The 19,926-nt window shown below is 40.1% G+C and overlaps 1 protein-coding gene across 3 annotated transcripts in view; it reads right to left on the minus strand.

Annotated features, from left to right (window-relative positions):
- Window positions 1-19,926, minus strand: part of Mef2 (myocyte enhancer factor 2) — a 778,785-nt gene that overhangs the window by 513,106 nt on the left and 245,753 nt on the right. For all 3 annotated transcript variants that reach the window (XM_067145247.2, XM_067145245.2, XM_067145246.2), the window contains one exon: window positions 15,470-15,512. The gene's annotated coding sequence lies outside the window, so the exon portion shown is untranslated. The remainder of the gene's footprint in view (window positions 1-15,469; window positions 15,513-19,926) is intronic.

Below are 19,926 nucleotides of genomic sequence, written 5' to 3' on the forward strand. Positions count from 1 at the left end.
GGAGTCTGGCTGATGTGAGCACCTTCAAATACCACAAGACTGAGCCGGGATCAAATCCGCAAACTTGGGTCAGAAAGCCAGAGATCAACCGTCTGAGCCATTCAAAAGTTTAATTTCCATTATTACTAGTGATTTGGAATAGATACGCTAGTAACAATATTGGTTTCCAAACTTCGTCTTTGCGGCGGAAAAACACCCAACAACAGCAACAATAACAACAATAAAAACAACTTGACAATCATTAGTCGCATTTAATACGGACAATTTAAGACAAATCTCGGGTAAAGAACAGCTCCGGATGAAAGAAATAACAATCTCTATTCTGTTTATTCCTCAGAGGGACACAAGACTGCTAACTTTTCCCAATCTGGTTTTGAGCTACATTTTTCACATCGTTTCAGGAAATCACATTACCAGATACTTCTGAACTTTACGCTCACCTACAAAATGTAGCTCTTAGCTTTTGTTGTCCTCTTGTTTATTTATATTTTCCTTTTAAGTATTGTTTTTTTCCTAGGGATTTAATTCGGTCCATCTAATTCCATTTCTCTTCTTAGAAAGATTTATAATAAGTCTACTACCGTAGGTTGTACGGTATATCCAGATTGCAGCCTCTGCATGAGAGAAAGTATTTCATAAAATAAAATATCAAGGACCTATTATATATGTTCACGCCTTTTCCAGAATACCCACGTTATCGAATTATAACCATGACAGAAGAATGTTTCAAGTTCAGTACAACGACTCTCAATCATGTTCAAAGAAGTATCTTTAAAAAACTAAACAATTCTTAATCAATTCCATAATACGATCCTCCTACTGGTATATACTGTATATATAATAGACTGCTTGACCACATTCACTCTCGCAATAGTTTGTATGAACATAATTTCAGCAGATTTTTACTGAATTCCGAGCATTATGCTTACTGAAACTCTATCGGAGCAAATGAAGTATAAAGTGCTGGAACTCGTAGTTCAACGTTAAAGCCGGAAGGCAGTGCTAGTGTCAGATGGTCTTTAACGCGACTCCCTAGCGCAATAATATGAAACAGTTGGACCTGGAGGTTGTCGGCGCTGTACTGCTAGACTTCTGTGCATATATTAAATGCAGATTAATTAACCTGTTACTGGGTGTTCTATGTAACGAACTGAAGTACTTTTTGCAGAAGGAAATGGTAAAAAAATGTGCGATGCAGAATATACACAGTTATTGAAAATAATCAACTACAGTTGGAAAGAAACTTAAAATTTTGTTCTTGCAGCTGTAGAAGAAGACCTGGACTTCGCCTCTCTTGGTATTTCCTTCACCCGAAAAATAAATCCGAAATTAATGTAATGAAATAACATTTGGGGTAAATATAATACCAGATGATCCTCTGAAGAGAAAAAATTTCGAAACACGAAGTTTATACGTCATATCAACACAGTCTGAAAATATATCGGGTCTTCCCCTTTTTAGCTTTCCTTCCATTGTAACGTCTACACGTTTCAGCACGTTATAGAAGGCAATGAGACATTTAGAGTCACTACCGCCAAAAACACGTAATTTGGAAAGAACACTTACATCACTAAGGACACAGTGAGTTTCAGAATCATATTCTAACGTTTTTACACATACTCATTGCTCGGTACAATTTTAGTTGTTCTGTGAATCACGCAGCCACACAAATAATACACTCGATTATCGCCTGCTCTAGCTGAACTGTTATCATTTTCTGACAGATCCATGGGACCGACCCTGGTTTAATATCTGTCATTGAAATAATTACTCATCTGTTCATGAATATTTCCCTTTACCTCCGTCCTTCACCGTCTTTCATCCCGTGCCACTGATCTTATATTTTGCGTGAAGACAACTGGTGGTCAATAACAGTGAATGAGCGAATTCCTTTCATGGTACTTACAACCTTGCGTACAGCCCATATAGGAAACGGAAAAGGAGATGAGAAAAATAAAATAGCATAGGAAATGTTGCTTTTATCACGTGTAAATATTTCAAGTACTTCTCTGTTTACGACGCCATGCACACTACGTGCTCTATAAAATGACAGACCCATCGCAATTGACCTTCTAAAAAGCTGCATCGCCAAGTTGATACGGTATTCATCTTCAGAAAAGCCTTAGGATTAACGTACCTTAAGATTTATATTCTGACAGAAAACAGTCTGGCATGATGCTGACTACAATTACTAACAATACTCAATTCACACGCAAACAACATTATACAATGCGTCGTGTCTACATAATATTGCTTTCAACTGCTAATCGTTCATACTAAACGATCCGTGCGGTGCGTGGTGTTGAAATATGGAACTAATTCCTCTGGACTACGGAGCCTTATGGTGGCAGGAATTGCTGCGATGGCTTAGTGACGAGTTTTGATGATTTTTCTTGGGTGTCCTTGTTTTTGGATTTTGGCGAATTTTTGGGTTGATGAAGGTCGCTGAGGGTGGAGGGGGGTACTTGTTTCGGTGGTTTCGGGGGTTGGGAGTAGGGGGTTGCTTGGTCGTTGCTCTGATTTGATTGCTTTGATTCTAGGTTAATTTGGATTGGGGTGGGAATACCTGCGTGTTGGAGTCTGTTGAGGATTGTCGGGATAAATCTATTTCTTATAGGGGTGATGATTAGGTGGGAGTTATGCGTTTCTTCGATAACGGCGATATGGTGGCTTATTATTGGCTGAATTGCTTGGATGATGGCTTGGCGGGTGAGTGGTATCGGTCCTAGGTTCGTGAGAGGGAGGATGATGAAATTGCATTTTCCGGAAATGGGGAAAGGGGCATTTCTTTTCGTGTACGGTAGTGGAAGGGATGTTCAAAATTATGTTGTTCTTCTTCTTCTTCCTATCGGTTTCTTCTTGTTCTTCAGGTGGTTGGGTTTGACGGTGCTGGTATCTTGCCTTGATGTTGTCTAGGATATCGTTCAGTTTTTGGTTAGCTAAGTGGTGGTTGGGGAATAGGAAGAAGAATCCGTCTTGTTCGTTTATACTAGATGAGGTCGGTGACGGGTCGGAAGATCTTGGCAAGGAATTTTCTATGACTGGTGAAATCCCTTGGGGAGGGTGGGCCGGCAATGACGAAGTAATTACTGTCGTCATGCGGGTGGTCTTGGTTGAATATTATGGAGAGGGTTTGGGAAAAGTCAGAATATGGGCCCCAGCTACTCGGTCCACTTTGGTTGTTCATATTCTTGGGTGGAGGTTTGACTGGGTGTGTGGGGGTGGGGAATGCTTGATGGGATTTGGGAGAAAGCATTGGAAGGTCAAAATCCGTAGAGAACCGCGTCTAACTTGGCGCACTCAGTGGGTAACAGTCGTATCAGGTATAGTTTTGTCGGATCACGCCGAGACAAGACACGAAACTACTCTTAAAGCTACTCTCACCTGAACTGTCACAATTATTACCCACCCTTTAACAGACAACTCATTATTCATTAACCACACCCCCTCCAAGCTACCACGCCAAGCAACGTAAACCAAAGTTCTCACTTCCTACTACCACGTAACGCCTTCAAAAGCACTGGAAAGGGTAGATTCGAGGCGGAGTGCCACAAGCTACCATTCATAAGATGCTGGTTTTTCAAAATTTTAACATCCGCAGATATTCTCTTATTCTACATATTAAAAGAGCAAGGTGCGACCATAGCGTACGATGCACCGTTGCAAATTTCCAAAAGCAACATCACACTAGGTAAGGCCTGAAATGTCGACCATCGTATCCGTAAAATGCTGTGCTAGTCGTATCACCGAATGGCACAAATTTCCCTGGACACACGATTAACATTAAAATACAGTATACTTAACTCGCACACTCAAACATATAAATACACACCCACCCACCCACCCACCAGTACCACAGTTAAGCAACATTTGGCGTGGTCATCCACTGGATGGGTGACCAATAATCACACTTTTACTAGTTCTGCACACAAATCACCTATACTGGATAATATATTAAACGATCAAACACACAACTGACTACCCGCATTACAGACCCACACATGAGCTCCGATGGGAGCACCGGTATCGGTACGTCACATACCACCTATCTCTATGATACAGGTGGACCATACAGAGCCTAGGAGGCTTATGGAAGTTCCAGCACTTGATTATCTATTTGCCCTGACTCTATTAAGGAATAACAATAGTGTTGGAGGCGAAATATACCAACTTTTACTTTATGAGGAAGTAACTGATTATACAGTATTACAGAATAATAATAATAATAATAATAATAATAATAATAATAATAATAATAATAATAATAATAATAATAATACAGCTCTACTTTGTGAACAGTAATTAACACTTCGATAACACGAAATTAGCCAATTTCATTCTTAATTTCTCGCAATTTACCTAGACATGACACCAGGACAGCAGTTCTAGAAATGGCTGGATGACTGTTTTTTTTTTTTTCCTTTCTTTACGTCGCACCGACTCAGATAGGTCTTATGGCGACGATGGGAGAGGATAAGACTAGGAGTGGGAAGGAATCGGCCGTGGCCTTAATTAAGGTACAGCCCCAGCATTTGCCTGGTGCGAAAATGGGAAACCACGGAAAACCATTTTCAGGGCTGCCGATAGTGGGGTTCGAACCTACTATCTCCCGAATACTGGATACTGGCCGCAATTAAACGACTGCAGCTATCGAGCTCGGTGATGACTGTTCAGTTCATGAAGTTGATAGAAGGGGTAAAATCACATCACGGGACGTGATACTTAACAACTTGAAAGTAAGAACATAATTGTTTGTTGCTCACTACCTGCAAGTGCTAACCAGATCAGTACGTGAAGTAAACACCCCTCCCCCTACTAATCGTGTTTAAGGCACGTGAGGCGGCATATGAGTTCATCAGAAGCCAGCAATAAGTCTAAAGAAGATTAACATAGTAGGAGCTTTATGAATGCTACACAGATGCGCTCATACACGGGTTTACCACACGACCATGACCTGTACCAAGGTCTGCCGTGCATCTGTGTTTTCTAAGGACAAGAGGGATTATGTAATTTTAATACTCGCAATGATTACTATTAACTAACGTAGATGACGACACGTCCAAAGTCGCTGACACTGAGTAATTTCTTAATTTACCATTAGGCTAGCTCAATAGGGAGCGCAAAGGCACACTAGGTACTCGTCATATTAAAGTATTCATTCTGACTCGGTCCTAGTTAAAATCTGACCCGCTAGAAGTATAATAATGTAAATACAAAACGATAGTTGAGAAAAACGTGCATTTGTGTACTACTTTTAAATTAAAAAACAGGACATTGTTTCCTTCCGATATCTACTAAGAAGAAAGAAAGAAACCTCGAGGGGTTGAATACTAGGTACGATATACAATCCATTTGATGTATATTCTCCCAAGATGGTAGAACAGCAAGTGAAATAAAATCAAATAAAATCAAGGTGTTACAGGGCTAGTGCAATGAGCTCGCAGTAGCGATCAACAGCATTCAGATTCTGTATGAAGCGAGTTCTCAGGCGAAATTACATTTACATCGTTCTTTTTCCACGGCGACTTTACTGCACGGGAGTGAATGCTGGGTGAACTCAGGTCATATCACTCATAAGTTGAAAGTAACAGACAAAGGTACAGGGTACTGACTCGGAAAAGAAAATATCTTAAATAACACAATCTACTAAAAAAACGCCAAAAATTATATATTCTATGCATTTTCTGGTGTTTTTAATCTTGCATTAGTTTGGACAGACTGAAAAACTTAAAGGTAAGCAAAAATTTCGTCATAAGAAAACCAATGCAGTTTTTACGTCGCACAGACAGATAAATTGTATGGCGACGATGGAAGAGGAGTGGGAAAAGCGACCGTGGCCTTAATTAAGGTACAGCCCCAGCATTTGCCTCGTGTGAAATTAGAAAACCACTGAAAACTATCTTCAGAGCAGCCAACAGTGAGGTTTGAACCCACCCAAACCGCGCAGCCACCTGCTCGGATGAAGGTGGTGTCAACAGAAGAAAAAGCTCTTAAGCCCAGTAGTGTTTTAAAGCAGGATGCTTTACTTATGTGTATCCGCAAGGTTGGTGACGTAAGTAGATAATGAAATGAAATGGCGTATGGCTTTTAGTGCCGGGAGTGTCCGAGAACATGTTCGGCTCGCCAGATGCAGGCCTTTCGATCTGACTGCCGTAGGCGACCTGCGCGTCGTGATTAGGATGAAATGATGATGAAGACGACACATACACCCAGCCCCGTGCCACAGAAATTAACCAATGATGATTAAAATTCCCGACCTTGCCGGGAATCGAATCCGGGACCCCTGTGACCTAAGGCAAGCACGCTAACCATTTAGCTATGGAGCCGGACAAATAGATAAGGAAGATTATGTATGTGTGCAGATAAAATTAATCTAGGAATATCACACTGTAGGCAAAGTATCCGGACTTACCAGGCCTCTTTACAGAATTGCATAAACACGACGGCAACAAATATACAGCCATTTACCTCTATCCTTTCTACATCGACTACAATCTATCATTTGAGTATACATGCCAAGAGAAAAATGTGCGAATTCTACTATTTCATTCCATGGATTTTATTTTTATTCTTAGAAAAATATCCCCAGCCTTTATTCATCCGCATCCTTGGCATGTGTGAGCTCCAGGGATGAAGACAACTGTAGTAGGACCGACTCTTGTTCGAACTTGGACAGCACAGGAGATGCCTTTATAAATAACGCACCTCTCACTGGCTGGCTTCAGTGTTAACTCACTCCTCGAAAGTTATCTCTTATCTGCATGCACGCGCATCGTAAATCGCCAGTTAAAAGATTTTAAATATCCATAAGTAACAGCTTATCAGCCCTCCGGGCTTCGCAGCACCGCCAGTTGAACTAGGGCAAGGAGAACATCTACACGAGATACAGTACTTCACTGGAAACTCTCATTCATTGAAACAATTCTTTTGGATTTTGACACATCACTGACCTGGCTGGGAAGCTTAGGTTGAGGTGAAGATCTACGGTGCAAATTCTGTCTTTGGTAACTCTGGTAAACCAGGCGTGAAAGCTGAGCCTTTTCCAAGCATATGACCTTCTATAAAATAACATTATAGACTTATTTGGTTTTCCAATACTATAATCTCCGTTGTATATAATGAATGTCCTCGCAAATATAGGCATCTAGACGGCCATGGGCAACAAAAACAAATACCCTGCCATTTACCTCTTAGAATGGAAGTGACAGCAATGAGAAAGCTACGAACTCGTTTGGAAGCAACAGATAAGGTTCGCCCTGAAGTGTACTACAAAATGTAATCCAGAGAACTCTAAGCGGAAGAGATCATCAATCTATAACAGCTGCACAAATGATGTACATTGTATCAGTAAAGGGACGTACAAGAATTGATCAACTTTGCAATGATATCGGACATGACCTACGAATCAACCCACTCCCTGAATGCATCGACGGCTACAGAGAGACAGGGGAAGAACATCATCTTCAGATGAAGCCTTCAAGACTACTCAAGAAGCCTTCAAGACTACTCAAAACTGCTTTGGAGTACAAACCACAACGAAGAAATGCACGACGATGAGGAACGTGAAGCAGGAAGAGGCTTTGACAGTCTAAACCGCATTGGATGATGATTATGATCTGGCCAATGAAAAGTCATTGCTCTCTTTCGGCAGGGGAGGAGATGAAACCGTGGAGCATCTTCTAAATAAGAAGAATGATTTTGTAACATGCTTCAACTTCACAGAGAGAAGCTCTCAGAAATTCGACGGCTGAGAAACCAAGATGTATTAATTTCGTAGTTAGAACCACTGTATTACAGCTACCTGGCGGCCAACTTAATGATTTTCGTTCTAAAAATAATTAACTTCTGGGTTTGTTTAATAAAACATTCTTATTGTTTACCGGATTTCATTTTTTTAAACCCAGACAATCATTTTAAATTATCTTATCTATAACAAATTAAATTCAGCTGGAGAGTTCAGAAAAAATGTAAAACTCTGTTAGGAGAAGATGGCGAGACGTGTGGTACAGAATAAAATAATTATCTTATTTAGCGTCACTGTAAAGTAGGATGCTTTTCAGAAAGTCTAAAGAAGGAAGTTGATGGATGATACTGTCTTTATAGAAGTAATCAGGTCCCGATGATGCGCAGAGAGAGAGAGAGAGAGAGAAAGAGAAAGAGAAAGAGATAAGTACTCCCTTCTGCTCCTAAATAGCTTGGGAGCTGGAAATAAGGCTCACATCCTTTCTTGTTAGTCATAGTTCAGTCTCCAGAAACAGTCGCACATTACTGAAACCCTGAAAAAACCTCATGCCTTCAACGAATGTTAATTACAGTCTACAGTATGTATCGAATGTAATCGTAACCAGAATTTGCTTCGTGATTCTTACTAAAGCAATTTTGTAGGTCTAGTCTTTATATGAGAGTTGTTATCGGAATCTGAACCACAGGGACTACCTTTTCCTTTTTAAAAAATCAAATGCATTCCCCGGGTGGGGTGATGAATTTTGATTTAAAGGAAGTATTACTAGGTAACCACCCTATCTGAAAAAAAATTAAGTGGAAACATAAAGGAAAATAAAATACAACTATGTAATCAACTGGGGAATCTAAAAGTGAATTTAAAATTCAAACAAAAACTGTTGTATTACGCCGAAAGGGACACAAATACATCAAAAAGGAACGTAAGTTCCACGAGTAACAAAACACTTGACATGAATATGCTCTTGATTAATTCACTCTCACGTACAAAGCGAATGACCAGATCAATAGTATTCTTGTCATCGGCTAGCATGAGTTGGAGTGTCTTCCGCAGACAGAGTATGTGGGCCACAGTTACTCCGGCAAAAAACACACTTGGCGAGCAGGGTCCTCTTTAGGATGTAAGAGTCTGTAGATCTTCCGTGACCTATCCTCAGCCAACACAAAACTACGGCCTCTCTCCGTGAAGGCCAGAAAGAGGACCGCCACACGGCAGTTGTCTCCTTACATTGCTCCCAGCTTGTTGGGAATTCTGACAGCTACCCACTCAGATTCCCCAGGACGCCAAGATGGTTCGACGTAGATGAGAACTATCCCCAGCAGGTGCGTTCATAGCTCTAGGTGGTAAACGAACCGCTTCTTCTGCAGCTTGATCCGCAAGTTCGTTCTTCGCAATCCCAACGTGGCTTCGAAGCCACGCGAAGGTACCAACATCGCACAACCTGGCTAGAAGGTCACGAATCTGCTGCACCAGTGGGTTTTGCGACAAGCAGGTGTCAACAGACTGCAGAGAACTCAATGAGTCGACACACAGTAACGTGCTTTTAGTCGTGATTCAGCGCAAATTGCAGATCTTCTAAGATGTGGATGAGCTCCGCAGTATACACGCTACAGACTCTAGGAAGCAAGATCTTGGTGTTGACATCATCGGAGACGAACGAGGACCCAACATTGTCTCTTATCTTAGGACCGTCCGTGAAGACAATTCGCGCGTCTGGATACTGGTGAACGAAGTCCTGGAAATACTTCCGATGAACAGAGGCACCCGTATTCACCTTACGTCTATGGAGTAGATCTAGCCGTATAGCCGGTCTGCTAGAGGTCCGCTCAAGACAATCACCCACGATAATGCCTGAAAGCCCGCCGACGATATGCACTGCCGGAGATTCGAACCCCACCCCCTTGATAGAAAGCCAATAACAATATCACTTCGCCATCACGGCCGTGTTCCATTCTTATAAACAGTACTTACGTTACGTAACGAGTACGAGAGTTGGCAAACACACGGTTGTTTAGTATCATCTACTTCCAGTTAACATTATACAAACGTACATAATATAAAAGATAACGTAATAAAAACAAATCCCCTTACATGGCATTGTAGAGTATGGCACTATTATAACTTAAAGACGCAAAGAAAGGGAAATTCGTAATTGGCTGATAAGTGCTCTTCAATGTACGTTCCCAGTAATCACAGGGAGAAATAAATAAAAGAGTTTCTTACGCCGAGGTCACATCATGGAAAGTCAAGATCGCTAAATGTAATTGCACGCTGACGTGTTGTTACCAGGCAACTCAGTATCAGAATCCACGTTTTCGAATTCGACCGATGCCATGTTCTAATTTTTACTGACAGAAACTCGTACAAAATCATTTACTCCCTTCCCAGAGCTCACAACAGAGATACACGTGTTTCTATCAGATTCAGAAATCCGTCTTGGTTATTTATCTAACAACAGAAGTAAAAAATGGGACGCGCATAAACAATAAGAAGTACTAACTTAAATTATGCAAAACAAACAAATCACTGAACGAAACAATATTTTAGTGTATTTAAAAATGAGCGAGTTCGCTGTATGGTTCGGGTCACGAAGTTGTAAGCTTGCATAGGGGAGATAGTGAGATAGAACTCCACCGTCGACAGCCCTGAAGATAGTTTTCTGTGGTTTCCCATTTTCACACCAGGCACATTATTTTTGCTATTTGCTTACCGTCGCGTATCTTAATTACTTCCTTTACTATCCTTAACCTTTCCTATCCTCACGTCACCAATTTAACATTTGTGTCCGCCTATTTTGACCACTATGAGTGCCTAAACATCTGAACTCTAATTTGATTTATTTGTTTATTTTTTATCCATCTATCGCATTGCTTTTAGTGCCGACAGTGTCCGAGGACATGTTCGGCCCACCTGCTGCACGTAATGTTATTACTACTACTATTATAATTAAACAATAATCACAATCTCCCACCACTGTTTCTACTACTGTGATTTTCAGTTTGTTGTTCTGGTAAACTCAAGTTCCCCCACCAATCTTAATGCTCGAAAGGTCGAGTGTTAATACAACTGTTGTCCGGCTCCATGCCTAAATGGTTAGCGTGCTGGCCTTTGGTGACAGGGGTTCCGGGTTCGATTCCCGGCAGGGTCAGGAATTTTAACCATCATTGGTTAATTTCGCTTGCACGGGGGCTGGGTGTATGTGTTGTCTTCATCATCATTTCATTCTCATCACGACGCGCAGGTCGCTTACGGGAGTCAAATCGGAAGACCTGCACCTGGCGAGCCGAACATGTCCTCGGACACTCCCGGCACTCAAAGCCATACGCCATTTCATTTCAATACAACTGTTAGTGTATTTAATTATCTACAATATATATCACGAACAAACGCAAGTGATTAACAGTTCTCTCAATCAAAGCGATTGTGCCATGATTAATAGATAATATTAAGTTATCGTTATGTTGCCCCCAAAAAATGTCTCCTGAAGATCTCACTTGGAAAGGTTTAACAGGACTAATTCATCGGGAACTGTCTCTATTGATGGGGAAAAACCAGAATGACATTGCCTCACTGAGAACTTATGGGACACCTAAGACTTCAATTGCATCGGTATCTTCCGTCTTAAAAAAAAAGAAATCACATCTTATATTCTCAGGCAGGACAAAATTAAGAAATGAAAGTCCGAATAGAACGGGCAATGGGCCTACTGAAGTCCACCTTGAAAAGCTGAACATATAAGCACCCACCATACCGTTCTACAAAAATAAATACCAGCTGAATTAAGTAGAGATTATCGGCCTAATTGTTGGTGCTCGTGGCACAATACCTACCTTGTTCATAGAATTCTGGAAGAAGTTCTAGCTGCCTATGAACAGCAATGAAATAATAGTTACCACCACCGTACGTGAATCTGTACACATCCTGAGATTTCATTTGTTCGACCTTCGCAATTAAAAAAAAAAAATACTGCTATATTTCTATATAATAAAACATTCTGTATCCTGATAAGCTTTACTTGTCCATTGTGGTAACCCGTAATTACGAGAAGTTGATTCGTTCAATAAATATGTATAAAAGGCAATCGTCGGTTCTAAAGAGAGACTGTCTGAACGTGCAGAATCTTTACATCCCTCTAGTACAGACCAGAACAAAACCAGCTATTTGAGGATCTAATCAGCCTCCGGGCTGAAGACTTACCTGACAGACACCCTTCAAAGCGTGGGAAGATTCAATCTTCTAGTGACATTTAGGCCGAAAGCTTGAAAAGTGTGACGAGATATTTATGTAGATAAAATAGCAGTAGTAACTTTATGTAAAGAGCTTAAGGGCCGGTATTATAATAGAGGTTTAAACTGTTGGTTCAGTTTAAACTTCGGTTTATCAGTTAGTCGTGTATTATAAAACTTAATCTTAAGTTTAACTAGAGATTAATTTTACTGCCACTCATCTACCGTTTAAACTGAAGTTTAAGAATACATAACCTTACAGCATGGCAAAACGAATGGATCTGGAAGATATTTTTGAAGTGTTTGAATAAATACTAAGCGATGACGAAGAAGTAGTTCAAATTATTGAAGACCATGGGCACTACGAGTTTTCCGAACAACGGGACGTAACCTTCATATATGGAATGAAAAATAGTTTCTAAATAGGTTTAGGCTTACAAAACAGACTGTCATAACCATATTTCAGCAAATTTGTGCTGGAATAAAACATGTAAGGAAAAGGTAAGAATATAAAAATGACTTTTTGAACGGTTTGAATGTCAAAAGTATAAATTTTAGAAAATAAAGTAACTTCCTTATATTTCAGAAATCATGTTGTAGAACCCCCAGTCAGCTACTAATAGCACTGCGGTTTTATGCTCCCGTAGTATGTGTATTAAAATGGGAGACTTCGGAGGAATTCATAAGGCCACTGTTTCACGGACTATATAAATATTTCTGTACTAACTGCACAATCGATTCTATTTCCTTACTAGTAAAATTAGGGCAACGTTTATTGCTTTAATCCGCCATTTTACCTACAAGAAGTAATCAAAACGTTATCGATAGTCATTTTTTCTTGCAAGTCACTGCAAACCATTATCGACAGTCATCTTTTCCCGTAAGTCACTGCTACCAAGATCGTATATTTCCTTCTTGACCTCAGTTTAACTTAGGCCGGCCGTTATAAGAATCAACATAGGTTTAAACTCAAGTTACAGTTTAACTCAATCTTCAGTTTAAACCCTCCTTATAATACCGGCCCTAAGAGATCTAAATGAGCATGCCCATGTACTTAGTATATACCGGTATGTGCAGATCTTCGTCCAGGATTTATTATGTTAACTGAAGGTGGATGCATCCGTTTTCAATACCTCAAACCCAATTGAAATTCGTGGAAGAGGTCCAAGATCAGAAGTCACGTTTTCAAGTACTTGAAAAAGACAGGAAATATTACGTCCAGAAGACTCGGAATTATTGAAAAAATGAGAGTACGGTAGGCTTGAAGTGTCTGTTACTTTAAATTATATTGACTACTCCAATACTGTCAATACTTGGTATTAAATATCGGAATGTTTACCAAAATTACCCGATTTGGTCCAGAAATAACCTCCATTCTTAAAAGCAACAAATGAGAGATTATTTCGAAACAACCTCCTTACAGAGAATTACAGGATGCTCCTTTTGTCCATAGGAACTTTCGGACTGATCGCTGAGAGGCGTAGCAGTATACAATATTTATTTATTTATTTGTTTATTTATGTATTTATTTATGTCATTTGAAATAATATAGGAGAAAAAGAGGTAAATATAAAAATCACAGGATAATGTAAGAAAAAAATGAGTACGACAATGCAGTACGGTAACTAATTTGAGTGAAAGGAAAGAAGATGACAGCAACATCACATTGCCGTGTTCTGTAAAAGCGAAAGAAGTACAGGCTTTGTTTATATTAATCTTACGGCTTATGTCAATTAGTTTCTAGGGGTGCATGAAGCTATTGGTTGTATTCAAGACAGTTGCTTAGTATGTATTTTGTCGACGGTAGCCTTTATCTCGACCAGTTGGATGAATACCTCAAGTGACACTTAGCCAAAAGCCAGAATTCAATTCCAAACCTCTCCGCAGAGTTCATATGAAGTGAGAGCATATTCCGCTGTTGATGGTGATTCGTCCGTCGGATGAGGACGTTAAGCCTTGAGCTATTAGACAGGAGTAGGCTATGTACAGGCACCGACTTTCATCCTCTCCCTTCGTACTATAACATGTCACGCCATTCATTTCATCTCATTAACTCCTCTTATGAGGCTGACGTCAGGAAGGGCATCCGGTCATAAAAACTTGCTACGGAGACTTACCTCACTTCATACCCGATCCCTTAGAGCAACGGGGCAAGGGTTGAACATACGCATCTGATAATTTAAGACATATTTTATTTGGATTTATATTAGGTAAACTTAATCAACGATTAAGGAATACATTTACGTTAAGTTCCAAGTCCCGGAGGAGGAGAGACTGTATGATTTCAGCTCCCTCGCAGAAGATCATGCTTCAGCTACCATTTCACTTCACTTTAATCTTTTCTCAAGTTTTATGTTGTCGGTTAACCACAAAACTTGACTTTAGTCAAGCAATAATCCTCCAATTATTTCGATTACAAAAACACAGTTTGCGGTTACGATTCGTTAATTTCCAAAATATGATGCCTCATTTACACACCCGACAGATATCCTTAGTTTTAGCCAGATCTTAAAATGGAGAAGTTGATAGAAACGTTCGTAATTGGGATTTACAATGCTCATCTCATTATTAGACACTTGCTACATAACACAATCACAAATCAATCGCATCTGATCTGCATTTAGGGCTGTTGTCCAAATGGCAGATGTCCTAATTGATTACCTAGTCGTTCCTTAAATAATTTCAAAGTTGGAAATATATCAAACATTTCCTCCTTTGCTACATTATTCTAATCCCTAATTCCTCTTCCTATAAAAGAGTATTTGCCACAATTTGTCCTACTGAATTCCAACTTTATATTCATACTACGATCTTTCCTACTTTTAAAACTCCATTCAAGCTTATTCGTCGACTAGTGTCACTCCACACCATCTCTCTATTACAGCTCGGAATATACCGCTTAGTCGAGCAGCTCATCTCCATATTCGTAAGTCTTCCTAGCCCAAAGTACGCAGTATTTTCAATAACACTAATCTTGTTGGAAATCATCCACTGCAAATCCTCTAGACCTTTTCCAGTTCTCGAATCAAGTAATCCGGGTGAGAGTCCCATGCATACCGAGCGAGTTGGCCGTGCGGTTAAGGGCGCGCAGCCATGAGCTTGCATTCGGGAGATAGTGGGTTCTAACCTTGAAGATGGTTATCCGTGGTTTCCCATTTTCACACCCGGCAAATGCTGAGGCTGCACCTTAATTAAGGCCACGGCCGCTTCCTTCCTACTCCTAGTCCTTTCCTATCCTATCGTCGCCACAAGACCTATGTGTGTCGGTGCGACGTAACGCAACTTGTGAAGTCCCATGCATTAGAACCATAGTCTCAATGGGGTCTTACCAGTGACTTACAAAACCTCTCCTTTATATCCGTACAACCCCTAAATACCCTCATAACTCTATGAAGAGATCTGTAACCTTTATTTACATACATTGCGGGTTAAGATAATTACAGTGAACATTAAGTAAAACAGGCATTTTTAGCAATTCAGAAAAATATTACGAACTACATACCTCAGAGAACTGGTGTGTCATCAGGTAAGCCATTCCACAGGACCTGCAACAAACAGAGAAACTATTGCAGTCAATACTGCTTAGTCATCATACCTGCATAGTCCATCACAATGCAGTCCCCAATCAAGTAGATGGCATGTGCAACAATGATGTAGGAAGACAACTCGACTGAAACTAATTTAAATAATTGAAATACGAATCGCATTCTGTAGCTGCAGGCAAAGACTAGAACCGCCAGCTAGTAATCTCTACAAATGATATTATTAAACGAGATATCAATTTAGATGAGTTTCCATCATAACTAGGTTGGAAGAAACTAAATAGCTCCATGGAATTGCATTTCCACTGCACGTACAAACATGGATCAAGTTGCACTCATAAATAACAGGCTACAAAGTAATTCAAAATACATGATCTATATTCCAATAGACAAATATCAACATGTTTACGCGGTAATTTCAAACAGAAAACATACGAACAAATGGCTAATAGGCATTTTCCTGTGTTAAATACGTTGATGGTCAGTACTCCGTAGCATTCAATAAGTGGTCTAGAGAGAGGTGACATTTTAAATCAAAATCTTCGGTCAATTACATTAGTTGTTACACAAAAGCGAAGGTTAGAAGGTGTAAAATTAGCAAGATTGTAATTTAACGTGACATATCTCGTTAGCCACGGAAGGTATAAACAAGATCTGTATTCGTTTTCTAAAGGAGGGTTATGTTTTTAATAGTTAACCCCCATAATGGTAGCATAACACATTTTTGAGTCTTCTGACGCCACTAATTCGTAACTGATACTTTCAAAATGTCCACCTGAAGCCCCAACCTCATTGATGGCTGATCGTGACGACATGTAGGGGCTACCTTAGCTCTACTGAGACCCTACCTCGGACGATGTCCAGATGAATAATCCTAAGATAATTACTCCCATAATATTAGTTTAAAATCGAAACATTCGGGTGTGTCGTTATGGGCAAGATAGGTACAGGAGTCTTCCGTCTATTTTGTTTCCCAATTTTGCCACGGATTTACGATTGGTTTGATGGTCTGAATCGAATCGCACTCACCCTCAGGTAACACAGTGTTTCCCGCCTTGGTAAGAAGATAGCGACTAAGCCCCTTATCGTATCCACAATCAATCAATCAATCAATCAATCAATCAATCAATCAATCAATCAATCAATCAATCAATCAATCAATCAAATCGCACTGCAATGATGTACGACCATCTCTACGAACAAAACAGGTGATATCTTCTTAATTTGCCTACTAATTTACAACTAATCAATTTAGAAGGAAATCTTCCTTGGTATCACATCTTTCAAGGAATTCCGGTGAATTCGGAATAGTACGTGACGACAGGAAGGGCATCTGGTCACACCCCCAGCCAAGTCCGAAACTAAGTCTAGGTGGCCCACTGATCCAATATAACCGTAGAGCTCCTTCACAGAATGACCATTTTGCTCACGCCACCCAGTACCTTTTATTTATTTGTACAAGAGATTGCATAATTGCCGAAATCTGAGAAACAGGAGATTTTGGGTTGTCTCACCTTACAAGACAGATCAAGAAAGGCCATATTTCGTACACTGTATCTTGATTTTCGACAAAATTCTGACAAGATTTTCACCTCTCTACGCATGAGCATTTCTCTGCAGTTAAGAAAAATGATCGTCATGTGAATATTCGTCGGTATTCATATCTCACAAAGTAGGCCTCGATTGGAGTTCGTGTATTGAAAATATCCACATCAAAATTATCATTTTCAGTTTCTGTGTTCATTTTAAGACTTGTAACAACGTAAAATCTGGTCGCGTCAAAGGCCACGATTTATCCGAAGAGTTCTGTTTGAGCCCACGTAAACATACGGTGGCGACTAGAAAAACGCCCTACCTACCAACGGCGTTCCGATCATATTACAAACGACGCAACCACCACCGCGTATGAAGGCTCAATTGAAATAATGCGAACACCAGGTGGTGCGTCCATGGTGGCTTCGTGTAAACGAGCTCGTAGACGGGTACATATAGGGGGAAAATTATGAACACTTCACTCAGGCACTAACCTGTATTTGTCGCTTTAACCAGCAGAGTACTGTAGAATCTCGGAACACACGGTTAGTAAATTTCATAATAATTTCGTTGTTTCTATTTCTAGCCGGGTGCAGCCCTTATAATGCAGACCCTCCGATGAGGGTGAGCGGCATCTGCCATGTGTAGGTAACTGCGAGTTATTGTGGTGGAGGATAGTGTTATGTGTGGTGTGTGAGTTTCAGGGATGTTGGGGACAGCACAAACACTTAGTCCCCGAGCCATTGGAATTGACCAATGAAGGTTAAAATCCCCGACCCGGCCGGGAACCGAACCTGCGACCGTCTGAACCGACGGCCAGTACGCTGACCATTCAGCCAACGAGTCGGACAGTAAATTTGATAGTGAAAGAAGATGGACGCTGTCAGTACACTTACCGGCACGTTAAAGCAAGGCATATAGTAGTTGAAGGCTCACTAAATATTAATTACTGTAATCAAATTAAATTGTACTATTAAAATAAACTGCTGTAATGTCCATTAAGAACCAACTACTCGCGAAAGGTAATATAACATAATCTGTTGCAATCTGAAGCGTACAACTCACACTCAAGAACCCTAGTAAATGTCGAGTCTAAATGCTGAATAAAGTTTGGTTGAAAAATGTCCAACCGTTCTCCCATAGCATGAAAAAAAAACCACACACACACACACACACACACACGCGCGCGCGCGCGCGCGCGCGGTATTATTATTGTTCCGGGGATTTTTGTGGATCGCAGAGGTGAAAGACGGTGCCGGGATGAATGGTCTAACTACAATGTCAAGAATTGAATTTAAAACTTAAACTGAAGGTTATATTTTCAAAAATTTCAAACTTAACCATTTTTACAGGTACAAGTAGCAATCATTAAACAAGTGTAGGAAAGACACGATTGGTGGTTTTAACAGATCGTGAGCTTCAAGCCCTCGCTTTACTTTTCCTGAGCTCCAAGCTCAAATTTACAAAAGAGGAAAAATGAATACAAGGGCAGAAATCCCCTAATTCAAAGAGCACTTGCTCCTAAAATTACAACATCTAGCCTTCAAGAGGCATACAGTAACCTTACTCTGAAAAAGAGCTAACAGGCTCCCAGTTTTCCAAGCCTACTCAAGGCAACATTGCATGAAAATATAATAATCTCTGGCCTTACAAGGCACTATTTACAAATAGAAATCTCATTACACAGAGGTATCTAGTACCCAACCTACAGGGCCGTAGTAAAAAAAAGAACAGGTTAAATAAACGGCCCGAGTACAATTTGAACGGAGTCGAAGACTGAGCTCCAAAAACACTTTAAAACCTATAGGGCGCTTGGCCGACGAAACAGGGGCTATTCCCACACTACTGAGGTTGCTCGCATGGAAATATACATTGCAGAAACGAAAGATTACAAAAACGTAGCACTTCAGACCAAAATGAAGGGGAGCTCGAGAGGGTACTTCACACTCTATCCCCAATTTACAGTTATGGTTTTATGCAGTTTTTACATTAGCCGGCAGAGAGTTACATTTTTTGAAAGGTAGGTTACATAATTAATGATTCGGACCTTTCCGTCGGGTTAAGCTGCGGAGCTAGCAAGACAAAGATGTTATATGGCTATTACCTTGAAGTTCTAGCAGCTGAAGAAGAGGCCGTCCGCCTCCTGCTTGACATACACACTCGATAAGATGACGATCAATTGGCCCAGAGACGTGAAAATCTGCAGTTTATAAACCCTCGGGGAAAGTTCGAGACCATTCAAGATTAAACTAGCCACACCCTCTCACTTTTATTGGCCACTTTAAAAGTTACACTCAACATCGAAAAAGAAGACAGTGATTGGTAGAAAATTAATTACAGAAATTAGGGACTGGCTAGATTCAAAACTGGCGGAAATAAAAGGGAAATATTGCCAACCCAAAAATAAATGCGCATCAATAAAAATAACTTATGAATACAAAACTTCTTTGAATTTTAAGTTCTTATACCACCCACCAGGGTACATGATCATAGTTTTTGGTAGTGTCATCTATGAGAGAATGTCCAAACTTCTTGATGAATGGAAAACAAAACAAGTAGAAATTCACACAGTTCAGGAAACTTCACAATAACAAAATTATAAGCAATATTCAGACATGATACTTTATCGATATTATTTACGCAAATCATTCTATTATTATTATTATTATTATTATTATTATTATTATTATTATTATTATTATTATTATCGTTATTATTTCGTTCACGTACTTCACAATACAATTTATACAATACTGAACAGTTCAATAGTAAATTGTTATAACAAAAGCCGTCTCACTAGCCATTCCTAATCGAAGCTAATGAGCACTGCAGCATAGTCAGAACGTCGAAATGGGTACGCAGGCTACCTAAATGACACTGCATC

This window comes from Anabrus simplex, chromosome 4, assembly GCF_040414725.1.
Source record: "Anabrus simplex isolate iqAnaSimp1 chromosome 4, ASM4041472v1, whole genome shotgun sequence".
Classification (NCBI taxonomy): domain Eukaryota; kingdom Metazoa; phylum Arthropoda; class Insecta; order Orthoptera; family Tettigoniidae; genus Anabrus; species Anabrus simplex.